Source organism: Nyctereutes procyonoides, unplaced genomic scaffold (assembly GCF_905146905.1).
Source record: "Nyctereutes procyonoides isolate TBG_1078 unplaced genomic scaffold, NYPRO_anot_genome, whole genome shotgun sequence".
Taxonomy (NCBI): domain Eukaryota; kingdom Metazoa; phylum Chordata; class Mammalia; order Carnivora; family Canidae; genus Nyctereutes; species Nyctereutes procyonoides.
This window is the reverse complement of record NW_026575051.1, coordinates 4,626,853-4,646,456: the sequence shown is the minus strand read 5'-3', so window position 1 is coordinate 4,646,456 and position 19,604 is coordinate 4,626,853. Positions and strand designations below refer to the sequence as shown.

The 19,604-nt window shown below is 45.7% G+C and overlaps 1 long non-coding RNA gene across 1 annotated transcript; it reads right to left on the bottom strand.

The window, feature by feature from the left end:
• Positions 1–3,845: 3,845 nt before the first annotated feature.
• Positions 3,846–17,890, bottom strand: LOC129512856 (uncharacterized). The gene is made up of 3 exons (XR_008665100.1): positions 16,537–17,890; positions 7,946–8,236; positions 3,846–4,073 (listed from the first exon to the last, which is right to left on the bottom strand). It is a non-coding gene; the product is annotated as an uncharacterized LOC129512856 (long non-coding RNA).
• Positions 17,891–19,604: the final 1,714 nt, after the last annotated feature.

Below are 19,604 nucleotides of genomic sequence, written 5' to 3'. Positions count from 1 at the left end.
TCTGTATCTCTCATGAATAAATAAATAAATAAAATCTTAAAAAAAAAAGAGGTGGGATCTATTTCTCTACTCTCTCAAATCTGGATTGGCTTTGTAATGTGCTGTGACCTACACACTATAGCAGACATGATTTTGTGGGTGTTCTGAGGCCAGGCCCCCCAAGGCAGGTGGAGGTGTCCCTGAGGAGGGGACTGTCAAAGGAAGGAGCCAGAGTGGGCCTCTTGGGGGACAAGAGGCCACGTGCAGAGACAGTCCCAACTGATGGCCTGTACCAACAGGCCAGATGTCTTGGGGCATTCATCCAGCCCTGGCCAAGCCACCAGATGACTGCCACTGCATGAATGATCCCAGATGTGACCAGCAAAAGAACTGCCCAACTGAGCAGAGCCAAATTGCTGACCCACAGAATCATGAGCAAATAAAACGATTGTGGTTTTATGCCACTAAGTTATATAGCAATAGATAACTGGGACACACATCCTACCAGGAGTCTCTGGTAAGTGATCTCATACTGAGAGGACTCAATCCAGAAAGGCCATCTCTGACAAAACTGCAAAATACAAACTGGGTGAAGAGGGAGCCCAAAGCAATGGAGGTGAAAATCCGTGGGGGAGGTGAGGCAGGTGGAGAGAACACACCTGCAGTGTGGATCTCAGGCAGAGGCAGCAAAAAGCCAGAGAGGCTTATGGGTAGCCTCAGGTGTGACCATGGGGTAGAGGGCTGAGGCCAGGTGGAGACAGGGAGAAGTCAGGAGACTGAGAAGCCAGGTGATTGGAAGGACCATCTATGTGGACACTAAACATGTCCAGAATGATGGCTGGAGTAGTGTCAGAGACAAGGGCAGCAAATCAGGACCTAACTCTTTAAAGGGATGAGGAGTGACCAGGGTGTAGGTTGTCTGCAACAACAGTATCATCAAACAGCATGAGAGCTAAAGCTAAGTGGAGTGGAGAGGGGTCATATTCTGGAAGTGGAGCAAGGAGGTCACCCACGCTACTTCCTGGCCCTGGGGGAAGGAGGAGTGGGGGAGAAAGAACAGCCACCATTAGAGCTAGTGGTAGGGGATCCAGGGTCCTCAGGGAGAGCCAGTTGTCCAGAAGAGCTAGGAGGTGAAGGAAACCGTTCACAGAAGACAAACCCTAGGGCCCTTCCCATGCCTGAGGTCAAGGGAGCTTGTGGAGGGTTCCAGTAGTAAGGGGGTGGGAGACGGGATGAAAGAAGGGGAAACAGGGCCAGATGGGGATTAGGTCCCAGGAGGAGGCTGAGGAGGCTGACGGGGACAGAAACTGGGATAAGAGGTATAATGAGATTAGTACTGGCTGCTTCTGCAGCAGAGGGGTGGTGAGAGGCTTGTCAAGGCTGGCAGGGGGAAGGGCAGGGGGCAGAGAGGGGCACACAAACACTCAATGCAGAAACGGTTGTGCATAAGCTTTTCCAGAACTCTGACTCCTGCCAACACCTGTCCAAGAATGGACAAGGAGGTGTTGAAAAATTCAGTGAAATAGAAGAGAGCACAAGAACAGATCCCAATACCGATTTGATTTTATGTATAACAATGATGGGTTTTTGATTCGGTGAGAAAAGAAGGGTAGTTTATTTACTAAGCGACGCTGACCCAGCTGGTCTCCCACCAGGAAGACGATGAGATGGGACCCCTGCCTCTCACTGTAGCCAAATAAATTTCAGACAGTTTAGCACCATAAATGTAAATAACATGCAAAATATATTCCAAAAGACCTTTTAAACCAGACCACACAGCCAAACCCCATGAGAGTAAATGTATACACATATAATCGCATAAAAGTTATAAATTGTTTATGGCAAAAGACACCTTCCCTGAAGTCAAAAGGGTGTTAATAGGACAGGAAATCACTTGAGGGGATCCCTGGGTGGCTCAGTGGTTTAGCGCCTGCCTTCGGCCCAGGGCGTGATCCTGAAGACCCGGGATCAGGTCCCACTTCAGGCTCCCTGCACGGAGCTTGCTTCTCCCTCTGCCTTTGTCTCTGCCTCTCTCTGTGTGTGTCTCTTGTGAATAAATAAATAAAATATTTTAAAAAAAAAGATGTTTAGTCTTACTAGCTATCAGAGAAATATAAAGTAAGACTGTACTATTGCTTAATACCCACAGATAACCAAAAATGAAAATACAGGGACGCCTGGGTGACTCAGCGGTTAAGCATCTGCCTTCAGCCCAGGGTGTAATCCTGGAGACTCCGGATTGAGTCCCGTGGCCGGGTCCGGACATGGAGCCTGCTTCTCTCTCTGCCTGTGTCTCTGTCTCTCTCTGTGTGTCTCTCATGAATAAATAAATAAAATCTTATAAATAAACAAATAAATAAATAAAATAAAAATACAGGTGATACCTATTGTTTGTGATTAAATGGGGGAACTAGCTCTGTTCTCATTCATTGCTGGTGAAAGTGTTTCATTACAGCCTTTTTGGAAAACAATCTGGAAATATCTATTAAAATTGAAATATGCACACCCTTTAATCCAGCAATTCATACCTAAATTAAAGTAAAACCCCTTAAAAATAGGGACACCTGGGTGGCTCAAAGGTTTGGCGCCACCTTTCGCCCAGGACGTGATCCTGGAGACCTAGGATCCAGTCCCACGTCAGGCTCCCTGCATGGAGCCTCCTTCTCCCTCTGCCTGTGTCTCTGCCTCTTTGCCTCTCTCTCTGTCTCTCTCTCATAAATAAATAAAATCTTAAAAAAAAACCTTAAAAATAAAAGCCTGAGCACATAAGGATGAATATATGTAAGAATATTTATTGTATCATTAGTCATAGTAGTGAAAACAAGACAAACCTGGTAAATAAATGGAATGCTTTTAATTTTGGTTTTAAGATTTTATTTATTTATTGATGAGAGATACAGAAAGAGATAGAGATATAGGTAGAGAGAGAAGCAGGCTCCCTCTGGGGCACCTGACTCAGGACTCCATCCCAAGACCCTGGGGTCATGACCTGAGCCAAAGGGAGATGCTCAACCCCTGAGCCACCCAGGTGTCCCTAATTTTATTTTTTATTAAGCTTTTAATTTTAATTCCATTATAGTTAACATACAGTGTGATATTAGTTTTAGTTGTATAATATAGTTATTTGACCATTCTGTAAATTACTCAGTGCTCATCATGTGTACTCTTAATCCCCTTCACCTGTTTCTCCCATCTCCCCACCCACCTCCTCAAACCATCAATTTGTTCTCTGTAATTAAGAGCCTGTGTCTTGGTTTGTCTTTCTCTCTCTTTATTTTTTTTCCTTTGTTTAATTTATTTTGTTCTTCAATTCCACATAGGAGTGAAATTACATATTTGTCTCTCTCTGGCTGACTTATTTCACTTAAGTGTTATACTCTAAGGCTTCTCCATGTTGCTGCAAATGACAAGACTTCATCCTTTTTTACGGTTGAGTAATAATCCATTGTGTATATATACGCTACATCTTCTTTATCCATTCATCTATCAATGGTCACTTGGGCTGTTTCCATAATTTGGCTATTATAAACAATGCTGCTATACACACGGGGGCGCACATATCCTTTTGAATCAGTGTCTTTGTATTCTTTGCACAAATACCCAGTAGTGGAATTACTGGATGGTATATTTCTCTTTCTATTTTTTCTAATATTTCTATTCCTATTTTCTAATTTTTTTAAAGATTTTATTTATTTATCCATGAGAGACACAGAAAGAGAGAGACAGAGACACAGGCAGAGGGAGAAGCAGGCTCCAAACAGGGAGCCCAATATGGGACTCGATCCTGGGACTCCAGGATCATGCCCCAGGCCACAGGCAGGTGCTAAACCGCTGAGCCACCCAGGCGTCCCATCTATTTTCTAATTTTTCAGGAACCTCCATACTGTTTTCCACAGCAGCTTCACCAGTTTGCATTCCCACCAACAGTGTAAGAGGGTTCCCTTTTTCTGCCTCCTTACCAACATTTGTTGTTTGTGTTTTGATTTTAGCCATTCTGACAGGTGTAAGGCGATATTTCATTGTGGTTTTAATTTGCATGATGATTAGTCATGATGAACATCTTTTCATGTGTTTCTTGGTCATCTGGATGTTTTCTTTAAAAAAAAAAAGATTTTATTTAAGCAAGAGAGCACACAAGCAGGGAGAACTGCAGAGGGAGAGAGAAAAGCAGGCTTCCCGCTGAGCAGAGAGCCCATTGTGGGGACAGATCCCAGGACCCCCAGATCATGAACAGAGCTAAAGGTAGATGCCCAACCACCTGAGCCACCCAGGGACCCCATGGATGTCTTCTTTGGAGAAATGTCTGTTCATGTCTTCTGCCCATTTTTTAATTGGATTATTTGCAATTTTTTTGGTGCTGAGTCATATAAATTATTTATATATTTTGGATAGTAACCCTTTATCAGATATGTTGTTTGCAGTTATCTTCTCCCATTCAGTAGTTTATCTTTTAGTTTTGTTGATTGTTTCCCTTTGTTGTGCAGAACTCTTTATTTTGATGAAGTTCTACTTGTTTATTTTTATTTTTGCTTTTAATAAAATGAACAGATAAGGAAAAAATTTTTTTAAAGACATCTAGGTTAATAACCATTGTTGCCAGCTTTTTGTAAACTAACACTTGTAGGTGCACATATAAATGCATAGAGAGGCAGAGAGATGGGCACCAGCAGTATGATGGTGAATGTTCTCAGGGTAGGGAGATTTCGGGTAATTATAATTGCCTTTCTCTTTTTCTTTTCAGTATGCTTAAATTTTTACAGTGACCAATGCTGTTTTCTTCATTGTGGGGGAAAAAAGTTGTATGGGTGGGTATGATTGGCAGGTCTTGGTACAAGAGAGGCTCTGTGGGAAACCCTTCTGGCACCCTCCTTCCCAGGTACCCTTGATCCTCTCTCCCTGTTTGTTCCCTTCAATCATTCAACACAGACAGTGAGTTGAGAGACGTGGGGTAGGGGGAATAGGAAAATGTTGTGTCATGGGTACCCAGGGAGAGAGCATGCCAAATGCTGTAGGGAAAGCAGGGAAGACAAAGACTGAAATTGTCCCCTCAACCGAGTGACATGAGAATCTAAAGACCTAGAGTAGTGCAGCTTTAGTGGCATGCAGGCAGCAGAAGCCACCTTGCAGGAATGAATGACAGGGTGAAAAGAAGAGCCAGCCTGGTAGACTAGAAGGGCACAGGGGTGAGTTAGGATGGTTTGAATGAGATGTCAGTTAAAAACCATGGGGCAGGGTGTGTGTGCCTGGGTGCTGCAGCTGGTTAAGCGACTGACTCTGGTTTTGGTTCAGGGTGTGATCTCAGGCTCATGGGATCAAGCCCCACGTGGGGCTCTGTGCTCAGTGTAGTGTCTGCTTAAATTTCTCTCTGCCCCTCTCAAATAAATAAATAAATCTTAAAAACAAAAACAAAAATGCGTGAGGGGCTACATGGGTTTTCAAATTTATTTAAAGGAGTATGCAAGCCTAAAAAGTTGAAATCACAGGTGTAGACAACCCCTTCTGAAAGTGCATGGGACTTTGAGTAAAGAGAGATGGTGGGGCCTGCAGGGCTTGGGGGGTTACTCCAGAGAGACTTGCATGCAGCCAAAGGCCTATGGGATTAGGCCAGCTGGAGGGGGAGGGGGCTGAACAGGACTGGAAAGAGACAATGAGTGGAGCCACAGAGATGCCCATGTTCCCAAGCCTGAACACGCATCAGAATCACCTGGGCAGCTTTTTCAAAATTCATATCTAGATGCCCCCAGAACTACTCACTCAGACTCTCCAAAAGTTGAGCCAAAGAATCTGAACTGTAAGCTCCTTGAATGGCATTTTAAAATATACCAATTAGGGGATCCCTGGGTGGCGCAGCGGTTTGGCGCCTGCCTTTGGCCCAGGGCATGATCCTGGAGACCCGGGATCGAATCCCACATCGGGCTCCTGGTGCATGGGGCCTGCTTCTCCCTCTGCCTGTGTCTCTGCCTCTCTCTCTGTGTGTCTGTGACTATCATAAATAAATAAAAATTTAAAAAAAATTTAAAATATACCAATTATTTAGAGATAAATCTATCAAAAGATGGGCAAAAATGCATTATACAGAAAAAATTTTAAATTATCTAAATAGGGAATCCCTGCGTGGCTCAGCGGTTTAGCGCCTGCCTTTGGCCCAGGGCGCGATCCTGGAGTCCCGAGATCAAGTCCCCCATTGGGCTCCTGGCATGGAGCCTGCTTCTCCCTCCTCCTGTGTCTCTGCCTCTCTCTCTCTCTGTGTCTATCATAAATAAATAAATAAATAAATAAATAAATAAATAAATAAATAGACATGTGTGAGTACACACAAACACACACATAAATATGTCCATGTTCAAGTATTGCAAGATAAACTTCCAGAGTGCAGACTTCCAGTTACAAGATTAACAAATTCTAAGGATCTAATATACAGCATGGTGATTATAGCTAATAATACTGCATTATATATATATAAATTATATACTCATATATTTGATATATATCTAATTTAAATATATAATTTAATGTATAATTTAAATATTATATATATATATATATATATATATATATATATATATATATATACACACACACACACACACAAAGTTTCTTAAGAGCAGGGGCACCTGGCTGGCTCAGCCAGTAGAGCATACGACTCTTGATCTTGGAGTTGTAAGTTGAAGCCTTATGTTGGGTGTAGAGATTACTTAAAAATAAAATCTTTTAAAAAATAAATTACTTAAAGAGTAGATCTTAAATGTTCTCACCAAAAAAAGAAATGATAATTATGTGACAGGATGCAGGTGTGAGCTAATTTATGGTGGTAATCATTCTGTAATATATAAATGCATCAGACCAACACCTGAACACCTTAAATTTACAATCTGTGTTATATGTCAACTATATCTCAATAAAGCTGGACACTCCCCCCGAAAAAGAAATTATTATAGGTCCCCTTCATCCTATATCTTCTCTTCCTAACATGTACATCTTAAATAGGAAACAAAGATTAGAAGACTTGATGTTGAACAATGTATTGATCTACAGGTTCAGTGCAATCAAATAAATATCCTAACAGAGTTTTCTTTCGAGGAGGGGGTTGAGGGTTTTTTTTGGTGGAACACAACAGGTTGATTCTAAAATACATATGGAAATGAAGGGGCTAACGATAGTTTCCTTCCTAAAGAACAACATGGAAATATTACTCTACTGAAAAGCAAGACTTTTTGTAAAAGTACGTACAGTCATGAGGAGAGGGTGATATATGTACAAGGACAAACAGACTGGGAAAAGACCAGAAGCTGATGTCAATATGGGCAGTGTGGGGTTGTGATTCATGTGGCATTGAAGAGCACAGGGAAGGATGAGCGTTTTCAGTAAATGGATTGAGTGTTCATGCGAGGTAAAACTGAAACTTGACTCTGACCTCACACCGTAAACAAATAAATCCCAAGTGGGTTGTTGTCCCAAATATGGAGGGCAGAACAATAAAGATTATAAAAGATAGGGGATCCCTGGGTGGCTCAGTGGTTTAGCGCCTGCCTTCAGCCCAGGGCATGATCCTGGGGTCCCGGGATCGAGTACCCCGTCGGGCTCCCTGCATGGAGCCTGCTTCTCCCTCTGCCCGTGTCTCTGCCTCTCTCTCTGTGTGTGTCTCTCATGAATGAATAAATAAAATCTTAAAAAACAAAAACAAACAAAAAACCTCAGGGTGGTGACAGATTTCTTTTCATGATACAAAAGCACCAACCTTAAAGGAGAAAAGTCTGACAAATTTGGCTTCATTAAGATTAATAAATAATTCCATTTACATAACACTCTAAAACAGGCAAAAGTACACCACAGTGTTTAGGGAAGTGTTAGTTTGAAAACTGGCGCCTATATACGGAGGGCAAGGAGAGACCCAAGAAAGAGACAGGCCACTCCTGGCCGCAAGGCTTGTCTATAGTGGCCATAAGGAGTAGAACTCCGCACTCACCTGCCAGATGTGAGTTTGGTCACGTGTATACCCAGACAGTCTCAGTGCCACCTTATTCTTTCAAGACTATGTCCTTGAAAATGGCTCCCACTATGGGAATGGTGGGTAGAAGATACATTCCAAGGATGTAGGGAGAGGGGATGAGGAGCCTCAGATTACTTGAGTCCAGCTCCAGGGTCAACTGACAGTCATGTCCTCTTGATTACCTCTTCCAACAGGAAGCATACTCAGGCTGAAAATGATCTCAGGAAGCTAGGATGTGATTGCCATTGAAGTCAGGATAGTGGTTCCCTGTGAACGAGAGGAAGGGGCTGGGGCTTGTAGAGTCTAACAATGTTCTTTCTATTTCTTGATATAGGTGAGATTACATGGGAGTTGGCTTTATAATAATGCATTAACATGTACATTTATGTTTTATGCATTCTTCTGTATCTGTGTTATCCTTCATGCAAAGGTTTTAAGGGAAAAAATCTCCACTCATGATTCTGATGAGCAACCGCATTTAGGAGCTCCTGATCTAGAGTCTAGCTACAGTGACACTGTAAAATCAGGTCTTTTTTTTTTTTTAAGATTTTATTTATGTATTCATGAGAAACACACAGAGAGCGGCAGAGGAAGAGACACAGGCAGAGGGAGAATCAGACTCTCCACAGGGAGCCCAAGGTGGGACTCAATCCCAGGATCCCTGGATCATGACCTGAGCCAAAGCCAGATGCTCAACCACTGAGCCACCCAGGTGCCCTGTCACTTTGTTTCAAGTGAGAGAATCCAACCCTGACTTACAAATCTTAGATATTGATTCATTATCTGAAAAATCCAAGGTAGTTTCAGGAACGGCTAGTTCCAGATACTCTAACAAGATTATGAGAAATCTCTCTTTGCTCAGCTTTTCCCATTATCCTGCAGGCTCTCATCCCCAGGAAGACCCCCAGCCAGTCCAGGCTATGTCCTCCTGCCCACTGAGCCACTTGAGCAGAAAGAAAATGTCCCCTTATCTGGAATCTCAGCAACAGTCCTGGGGGTGTCTTTCCCTGGACTGACTAGCATCACACGACCAACTGCTGTTCGCCAGGGGTCTGAAAATTTTCCTTCAAGGAAAAAGTAGATGGCATTACCAAAAAGAAAGAGAAAAAATGATTGGGCACAATTGGAATCGATGGGCTGGAAGTCCTGATGGGGTCAAAGGAGAGGTGTAGTGGAAGAAAGTGAGCAAAGGGTAGCAGGTGTAGTGTGGGAAGACTGCCAATCAGAGAGGGGATGTCTGAATTGTAGTTTCGGAGGTGGAGCAGTTTGGGGTGACGACAGGGTCCAGGGTGTGCCCTGGCAGTGAGTAGCAGGAAGGTCAGGGTGTTGGAGCCTCAAGAACTCATGCCCTGGTCTTTGTTAATAAGGGTGGAACCCTAATAAAACACAGCCCCATGTGGTTCAGTCAGAACAGTGTGTGACCCAAGATATACAACCCAATAGCCTAAAGTAATTAACAAGCAATCTCACTCCTTAGTCGCGCATCTCAAAGGACTTCAAAGGGATTCAGATACACAGTTCACAGCCACACTAATTAAAATCCTCTTTCTTCTCTTCCCTCATTCCTCATGTCCTGAAGCTATTCTGTGCTGCTCCTTTCAATATCCATCTCCCACCAAATAATAATAATAATAATAATAATAATAATAAATAATAATAATAAATTAAGGTTCTTCCTCCATACCCAGATTTTTTAGCCACATGGAAGAATCAGTCTTCTTTAGGAAGGGAAGACAGGGGGGCAGCCTTGGTGGTTCAGCGGTTTGAGGGCCGTCTGCAGCCTGGGGCCTGATCCTGGAGACCCGGGATCGAGTCCCACGTCGGGCTCCCTGCGTGGAGCCTGCTTCTCCCTCTGCCTGTGTCTCTGCCTCTTTCTCTCATCTCTGTGTATTCTCATGAATAAATAAATAAAATCTTTAAAAAAAAAAAAAAAAAACGAAGGGAAGACAGGGATCCCTGGGTGGCTCAGCAGTTCAGTGTCTGCCTTTGGCCCAGGGTGTGATCCTGGAGTCCCAGGATCAAGTCCTGCATTGGGCTCCTTGTGTGGAGCCTGCTTCTCCCTCTGCCTATGTCTGTGCCCACCCCCGTCTCTTATGAATAAATAAAATATTTTTTAGACAAGGAAGAGAAGAGAGATGGAGGAGGAATTGGACTGGCAATTGCAGGACTCTTTGGTGGGCCGAGGATGAGGGAACATTCCTGCTCAGCCTCTCCCCCACCATTGTCCTACCACAAGGAGAGGGATCTAGATGTTAAATAATAACAGCCCCTGGAGCTGGTGGTACAGTAAAATGAACAGTTTTTATATACATGGTCCCCAACTCCATCCCTCTTCCTTGATAGCCTCCATTTGAGAACCTAGAATTCCTGAATAAGCAGGAAAAATCAAAGCAGGGGCCACTGTCCCCTCTCAATAACAGATGTAGTAGTTTTATTGATTCACTTTAACAATAAACATAGATTTGTTTTATTTAGTATAATAAATTTGCAATTAACATTTTTGGGGAGGGATGCCTGGGTGGCTCAGCGGTTTAGCGTGAGGCTCAGGGCGTGATCCTGGAGACGCGGGATCGAGTCCCCACATCGGGCTCCCTGCATGGAGCCTTCTTCTCCCTCTGCCTCTCTCTCTGCCTCTCTCTCTCTGTGTCTCTCATGAATAAATAAAATCTTTAATAAAACAAATAAACTTTTAAAAAGTTAAAAAGGAAAAAAAAGAAAAAAGTAAAATGATAAAACCGAAAGTTGATGAAGTTTTGGGGAAAAAAATACATTCAGACATTTTTAGTACAATCCTTTTTTTTGTTTTGTTTTGTTTTGTTTTGTTTTTGAGAGAGAGGCAGGGGATGGGCTGAGGGAGAGGGAAGGAGAGAATCTTAAGCCCACCCAGGGCTCAATCTCATGACCCTGAGATCTTGACCTGAGCCAAAATCAAGAGTCAGACACTTAACCCACTGAGCCATCCAAGCGCTCCAGTATAACCCTTTTGAGGAGAGAGGTGATTTTATGGTATTCCTCAATGGCCATGTAATATTTATTCACAAAGTCATTTAAAAGATCAGGAATATTGGGGTGCCTGGCTGGCTCAGTTGGAAGAGCATGTGACCTTTGATCTCAAGGTTGTGAGTTTGAGTTAGTGGTAGAGATTAATTAAATAAACTTAAAAAAAAGATAAAGGAGATCATACTTATCTTCTTATTTCTCATTACTACCATCCTCCAGGGTTGGGCACAGATTATGGTCATCTCTTTTTTCCCCCCACTATCTCTTACTGTAGTAAAATATACATAAAAATCAATCATTCTAACCAATTTTTAATGTGCAGTTCAGTGATATTAAGTAAATATTATTGTGCAACCATCACCACCATCCATCTCCAGAATTCTTTTCATCTTCCCAAACTGTATACTGTTAAGCATGAACTCCCCATACCCCGCTTTCCCCAGCTCCCGGAAACCAGAATTCTACTATCAGCCTCTGTGAATTTGACTCCTCTATGTACTTCATATAAATGAAACTATATGCTATTCATCTTTTTGTGATGGGCTTATTACACTTAGCATAATGTCCTCAAAGTTCATCCATGTTGTAACATGTGACAGCATTCCCTTCCTTTTTAAGACTGAATAATATTTAATTACATATGTAAACCACATTTGCTTATTCATTCATCTGTTGATGGACACTTGGGTGGCATCCACCTTCTAGGTATTGAGAGTAATGCTGCTGTGAACATGGGTGTTCAAATATTTCTTTAAGACCTTGCTTTGAATTCTTCGGGGGATATACCCAGAAGTAGAATTGCTGGATCACATGGTATATTATCTCATCTTTTTTTTAGGCGGTGACCTGGCTTTTGGATTTCAAGGTACTAGGAGCTTGAGGGAGATTGGTCATGTGACCTTGAACAGGTCACTTTCCCTCTCTGAGAACAGATCCATGTTTCCAAACTGGGACTCTTGTTAACTACACACATTCCCAGGCCCCTTTTCCCGGGACATTCTAATTCAGTGCCTGGCCTGGGCCCCAGGAATCTGAAATTTTTCTAAAAGAGCCTCAGGTGATTTTTTTTATCAAACAGGTTTAGGAATCACAAGACCTGAGAATTTCCAAAGGCCCTCGCAGCTCTGACCTTCTATGACCTCAGTGGTTAAGAGACTAGCATCTGGAGTCAGAATGACTGGGTTTAATCCCAGTTGCCAGTTAGCAGGACTGCCTCAATTTCTTCACCCACTTAAGGAGGGTAATGCTGCCTACCACAGGACTGCTGCAAGAAGTAAACAGAAATGAAAGAAAATACGACTTTAGCATATACCTAGTAATAAAAAAAGAAAAAAGGGGGGCACAAAAAAACAAAACAAAACCAAAAAAAAGTCCTCTCTCTAATAATCTGTTTTTCTGTCTTCCTCTCCTTAAGGCTGGGCCTTCAGTGGGTGGGTTCCTGTCGCCACCTGGTGGTGGGGCTCAGTCAGTGCACTCCCACAGCCATTTCCTCCCCGCACCCCGCTTCCCCAATCTGCTCCCACTCCCGCGCGTCGGCCCCATCCTGTCTCAATTTCACCCCATTCGGAATCATCAAAGCCCTCGGCGACGGCAGAGGCTCAAGGTGGGAGAACCTGGGGTCGGAGGGTCCCTAAGGCCCCTAAAATCTATTCCACAGCCCCATCCTAGTGGTGGTGAGTCATTGGCGTCTCTGCCTTTCTGGGTGGTCCTGCGTAGGTTTGATCCTGCAGGAGACCAGGGCCCGCTCCTTAATATTAAGGATGGAGCTCAGCGACAGCTCTGTGCTAGGAGCCTTAGACATCTAATTCAGTCCTGACAATCCCTACGCTGTCTTTTTTTTTTTCCTTTTTTAAATTTTTATTTATGACAGTCACACAGATAGAGAGAGGCAGAGACACAGGCAGAGGGAGAGGGAGAGGGAGAAGCAGGCTCCATGCACCGGGAGCCCGACGTGGGATTCGATCCCGGGTCTCCAGGATCGCGCCCTGGGCCAAAGGCAGGCGCCAAACCGCTGCGCCACCCAGGGATCCCCCCCCCCCCCTACGCTGTCTTGACAACAGATCTTCTTCCACACATGAGGAAATTGAAGCTCAGAGAAGTTAAGGGGCTGGCACAAAGTCACACAGCTTGCAGTGATAGGGCCAGGTCTCAAACCCAGGTAAACCCACAGCTGCTTCCACTGAGCCAGAAGACCTCTAAACGAATGGTTCTCCACCTTGGCTGGATATTTAATTCACTGGAGAAGCCTTAAAGAATACTGAAGCCTGAGCCCCACCCCAGAGATACTGGTTAATTGGTCTGGGCTGTGGCTTGACCACTGGGATTTTGTGAAGGTCTGGTAAGTATTCTAGTGGAGAAGCACTGCTACAAAGCCACCCATTCTGTCTTCTGCTCCCCAAGGCTGTGCTCCAGGCTCTGGAGGTAATGGTGAACTTCCGATAAGCAATCTAAGCAATCTGCGGGGGTGTTCTACTCTCCCGGGGCTCACAGGTGCGCTGGAGGACGAGTGCTCCTGGGGACGGCGCCCCGCCAGAGCAGGAGACCTGCTGCTACTGCACGGAGGATGGAGGAGGGTGTGTCCCGGGGCGTTTCTCCGGAGGGAGGCCTGCGGCTGTGGGACCCCCGGGTCTGCTGCGTTGGGCCGTGTGACCTCGGGCAAGTGACTGCCCCTCTCCGTGCAGTTGCCTCGTACGGAAAACGTTCATGAAAGTAACATAAAATGGTTGATATTAAACGAGCTAATATAGGAAACACTTCGAACAGTGCCTGGAACCCAGCAAACTCGCAGTGAATGTTGCCAGGGCTGCTACTGTGGCAGCAGCTATAACACCGCTGGGATTCTGATCCTGACTCTGATGATGGCCCCCCATGCGGCCTACTCGCCCACTGATCAGCAGTAGCAGTCCCCCCCCCCCCGCCCGGCCCCGCTTTATCCTTTTAGCATTACCGTTTCCCCTAGGAATTCCTTGGGTTGTCAATTACAGAGAGCCCCGCCCCCAGGCGGCCCAAGGCTGCGCTGGCCAATCCGAGCACCCCCATCCTCTTGACCCAAACCACCTAATCCAAGGAGAAGCAGGCGACCCAGGTGGAGCCAGTCAGGTCCCGCCCCGGCGAATCGATGTGACCAGGGAGACAACCTTTGTTGTCACCTTTCCTAGCACCACGGGGGGGATGCAGGGAGATGAGACTTGAGGACACGCCTCTTGAACCCCTGGGTTCGGCTGCCTGGTGCAAGAATGCTCCCGGCTGGTCCAGTGAATGTGCCAATCAAGCCAAGTCCGGCCTGGCTTCGGGTTGGTTCGCGGTCCCTGCGCCCCCCAGGGCCACTGGGTACTCAGCTGAGATGATGCTCAGGGAGGGGCTTCGTACACCGAGGTTGGGTCCGAGACGAGTCTCCAGTCACATGAATCGAACGTGAAGCCGGCGTGCAGCTCTGTTCCCCCGACAAGCCCTGACGCCCGAGGACTAGGGAGACCAGACAACCGCCGCAAAGCCAGCCGGCCCCGACCCTAAACGCCATCATTCCGGCAACCGGCAAACTCACATGGGGTCTTTAAGCCAAGGGTACTCCAGAGTTCGTTACACTGGTCTTGCGACGCATGTGTAAGTTTGAAATTGTTCCAAAATAAAAAGTAAAATTTAAAAGGGCGGGGGGGGCGGGGCAGCCCTGGTGGCGCAGCGGTTTAGCGCCGCCTTCAGCCCGAGGTGTGATCCTGGAGTCCCGGGATCGAGTCCCACGTCGGGCTCCCTGCATGGCGCCTGCTTCTCCCCCTGTGTCTCTGCCTCTCCGTGTCTCTCATGAATGAATAAATAAATAAAATCTTAAAAAAAAAAAAAAAGTTGGGACGCCTGGGTGGCTCAGCGGTTAAAGCTCCTGCCTTCAGCCCAGGGCGTGACCCTGGAGTCCTGGAATTGAATCCCACATCGGGCTCCCTGCATGGAGCCTGCTTCTGCCTCTGCGTCTCTCTCTCTCTCTCTCTCTCTCGAATAAAGAAATCTTAAAAAGATAAAAAAAAAAAAAGGAAAAATGTCCTAAATTGTCAAGGAAGGCCCCCAGGCCGCAATCGTGCACTGAGGACACGCAAAGGGACTTGGGGCGAGTGCACGGTGGGTGTTCCAGAACCCACACCTCCGCCCCCAGCGCCAGCAGGACCCGCAGGCATGTAGAGAGGTCCTTGGTGCCAGAAATCTATCGGGAAGCCCGGGAAACCTTAGCCTCATGTTTTGGGGAACCAAGAGAATAAGGGAAAGGCAGGGTCTCCCCTCCCTGTTCACGGATAGCTCTGTCTCTGTCTCCTCGGTCAGTTCCTCAACACGGAGAGACCGCGGTGACCGGGATGTTCAAAGTCCCTTCCCTCATGGACCGCGCCATCCGCAGCTCTGAGATGTGCTCCGTTATTCAGAGAAGTGTGGACACCTGCCGGAGGGTGAAGCAGTGTCAGTCTCAACACAGCGCTGTTTTGCAGTGGTTCTCACATTTGAGTGGACACTAGAATCCCCCAGGGGGTACTAGAGTGCCAACTGCCCCCTCGCCTCTGCGCCCCAGCTGCTGGTGCTCAGTGGTAAGGTCCGAGAATTTGCGCTGCCGGTGACTTCCCAAGTGACCGCTGGTGCAGCTGCTGGTCCAGGGACCCCACCTTGAGAACCATGACTTGACCAAGGGCATAAATTTAAAGAGTGAGAATTTCAGGCCCCACAGAAGGCGTCCCCATTGTGACAAAACACCTCCCCCCATTTCCAAATGCCCTGCCTGAGAGCCACTGCATCAAACACTAACCCTAGCACCAGCCATATCCCAGAACCCATAAACGCCCATTTCTAAGTGTGCCAGACACCTTCAGTGACACCTAATCCCACCCTTGCGCTCTTCCTATTTCTGACCTGAAACCCAACCCTGGTGTGAACTTCAGCCCTAAACCTCACCGCAACCCAACTCTAACCATGATCCAGTTCCTGAACTTCTGGTTAAACTATGCCATGGGATACCTGGGTGGCTCAGTGGTTGAGCATCTGCCTTCCACTCAGGTCCTGGGATCCAATCCTGCATCAGGCTCCCCTGCCCTACTTCTGGCAGGGAGCCTACTTCTCCCTCTGCCTATGTCTCTGTGTCTCTCGTGACTAAATAAAATCTTAAAAAGAAAAGAAAAATTGAGGTTGAGGGCAAGATACATTAAGCCAGAGGGGAAAGCTTGCCCGAACGTCTCCCAGCTGGGATGTGGTGAAGAAGGACTCTTGAGTCTATTTCTGAGCAACACCTCCAACTCTCAACCACTGCTTCAGACTTTCCCAATATGCCCTCTTTTCACCATTGCACCGCATATGCTGACCCAGGGAGCCCTGGGTTTGAGCCCCTCAGAGACCTGGGCCTCACATTTGTTCACTTGTAAAATGAAGGTAAAAGACATGCAGCCGACATCAATAGGGCACTTGCTCTGTGCTCAGCACTGTGCTAAGCACCTACTTGCATCGTTCCATTCCCAAAACTTCCCTAACGTCATGTACAATTATTGTCCCCACTATGACTAGAAAACGGGCCCATAGAGAGGTGAAACAATGTGCCCACTCACCTTTCAAAGTTTCCACAGGGACCAGTGATGACACAAGTAACACCAGGCTCATAGAGGGTGTTTGGTCAACACTATGGCTCCAAGTTACTTGGACAAGTCACTTAACTTGTCTGAGCTGCAGATATGCAAGCATGCTGTGAGAATAAATTGTGCCTGGCTCATGGTAGAAGTCCTTATTTATCAGCATCCCAGTTGGCAGTGGTGGCGGGGAATCTCTGTCTTCCGAAAGTAGATTTATTTTTAGGGGCATCTGGGTAGCTCAGTCAGGTAACCATCCGATTCAGGATCTCAGCTCAGGTCTTGATCTCAGGGAGTTGAGTTCAAATACTGCATTGAGTTGCACACTGGGTGTGGAGCTTATTAAAAAGAAAGGGGGGCACCTGGGTGGCTCAATCGGTTAAGCATCTGCGTTTGGCTCAGGTCATGATCCCAGAGTCCTAGGATCAAGCCCAAAGTGGGGCTCCCAGCTCAGCAGGGAGTCTGCTTCTCCCTCTGCCTATCCCCTGGGCTCCTTCTCTCTTTCTCTCTCTCTCTCTCTCTCTCTCGTTCCCTCGCTCTCTCAAACAAATAAATAAAATCTTATTTTAAAATGGAGATTTGATTTTAGAAAACAGCTAAAGTTCATGTGGAATTGAATCTGGTAACTAATGCCAGTGATCAAGCTAAGAAATGTCATTTTTAGACCAAAACAAGGTGTAAGTATAGAAATTTGAGCATGTTTCTCTTTGAAAAAGGCCTGTTGCAATGGTATTAAATCAGAAGGTATTAGAAGTTATCTGTGTTCCTGATCTGATTCTTATTCCTAAACCGACTTTCATTTTAACCAAAATCTTGATGCTCACTTCTAAATCCCGGCCAGACCCAAATCTGGACATTTAGTTATACTGTCTCTAAATTCTCCACATATTCTCATTGAATCTAGTGTCACCGAGACCCAGAAATTTCTTTTCATTGTTTTCTGAGTTCCACTTTGCTACCTTCTGTTCCTATCATGATCTGAACCTGCATTAATTCTTCAAGGATTTTTAAAAATATAATTGCATTCCAAGTATACAAAATATGAATACATTCTCCTCAAAAGTAACTATAATAAATGTTAAAAGCAACAATAACAACAACAAAAATCTTTTTAGGGGCACCTGAGTGGCTCAGTTGATTAAGCATCTGACTTTTGATTTCGGCTCAGGTCAAGATCTGAGGATGATGAGATCAAGCCCAATGTGTGGCTTCCGGCTCAGTGTGGAGTCGGCTTGAGATTCTGTGTCTCCTTCTCCCTTTGTTCTTTCCCTCACTCGTGCTCTCTCTCTCTTAAATAAATGAATAAAAACCTTTTGGAGCACCTGGGTGGCTCAGTCAGTTAGGCATCTGCCTTCGACTCAGGTCATGATCTCAGGGTCCTGGGATCAAGCCCCGCATGGGGTGTGTGTGTGTGGGGGGGGGTCCCTGCTCAGCAGGGAGTCTGCTTCTCCTTCTCACTCTGCCCCTCCCCCCGTTCATGCTCTCACTTATTCCATCCCCCTCAAATGAATAAAAATTCTTTAGAAAAAAAAAAGGAGGGGGCACCTGAGTGACTCAGTCTGTTAAACGTCCTCCTTGGCCTCTGGTATTGATCCCAGGGTCTTGGGATCAGCGCTCCCCCCCCACCCCCCCCCACCCCCCGCATCCTCATCAGGCTCCCTGCAGCAGGGAAGTCTGCTTTTCCCTCTCCCTCTGCCCCTCACCCTCCATGTTCTCCCTCACTCTCTCTTTCAAATAAATATTTTAAGAAAAATTTTAAAGGGGCTACTGGGTGGCTTAGTTGGCTCAGTGGCTGCCCTTGGCTCAGGGTCAAGATCTCAGGGTCCTAGGACCCAGCCTGGGGGTGGGCACTCTGCTGGAGTGGGGAGGGGTCTGCTTCTCTCTCTCCCTCTGTGCTGTCTCCTGTGTGCTCTCTCTCACGTAAATAAATAAAATATTTTAAAAAAATTTTTTTAGGGATCCTTGGGTGGTGCAGCGGTTTGGCGCCTGCCTTTGGCCCAGGGCGCGATCCTGGAGACCCGGGATCGAGTCCCACGTCGGGCTCCCGGTGCATGGAGCCTGCTTCTCCCTCTGCCTGTGTCTCTGCCTCTCTCTCTCTCTCTCTGTGTGACTATCATAAATAAATTTTAAAAATTAAAAAAAAACATTAAAAAAAATTTTTTAAATATTTTTTTTATTTATTGAGTGATGAGAGACACACAGAGAGAGAAAGAGGCAGAGACACAGGCAGAGGGAGAAGCAGGCTCCATACAGGGAGCCCGATGTGGGACTCGATCCCGGGTCTCCAGGATCACGCCCCTGGCTGAAGGTGGCGCTAAACCTCTGAGCCACCGGGGCTGCCCTAAAAATTTTGTTTTAAATAAAATTAACTTGGGACACCTGGGTGGCTCAGTGGTTGAGCACCTGTCTTTGGCTCAGATCATGACCCCAGGTTCTGGAATCGAGTCCCATGCTGGGCTCCCCACAGGGAGCCTGCTTCTCCCTCTGCCTATGTCTCTGCCTCTCTCTCTGTATCTCTCATGAATAAATAAATAAATAATTTTTAAAATAAAAAAATAAAAATAAACTATTTTTAATAAAATTATTTTTCACCTGTTTTCAAAAGTGACTTTTCTAATATATTCAAAATTATGTATTAAAATTTATTTTATTTTTTTAAGATTCTATTTATTTATTCATGAGAGACAGAAAGGAGAGAGAGAGACGCAGAGACACAGGCCGAGGGAGAAGCAGGCTTCATGCAGGGGGTCCGATGTGGGACTTGACCCCGGGACCCCAGGATCATGCCCTGGGCCGAAGGCAGGCGCTAGATCACTGAGCCACCCGGGATCCCCTATGTATTAAAATTTAAAGGCAAATATGGTTTATAATTAATAAGTAGCAAAATGTAATCAGATTTAAATAGTTTTAGAAATTTTAATTCCATCTTATTAAATATTTTTAGGAAAACAGAACTGTTCCCCAAATAGCATCTGATGTGTCAATGTGAGAAACAGCTGTCATGCCCCACAAGTTATGTCCCGAACTACATATATACAAATTTAAGTCAT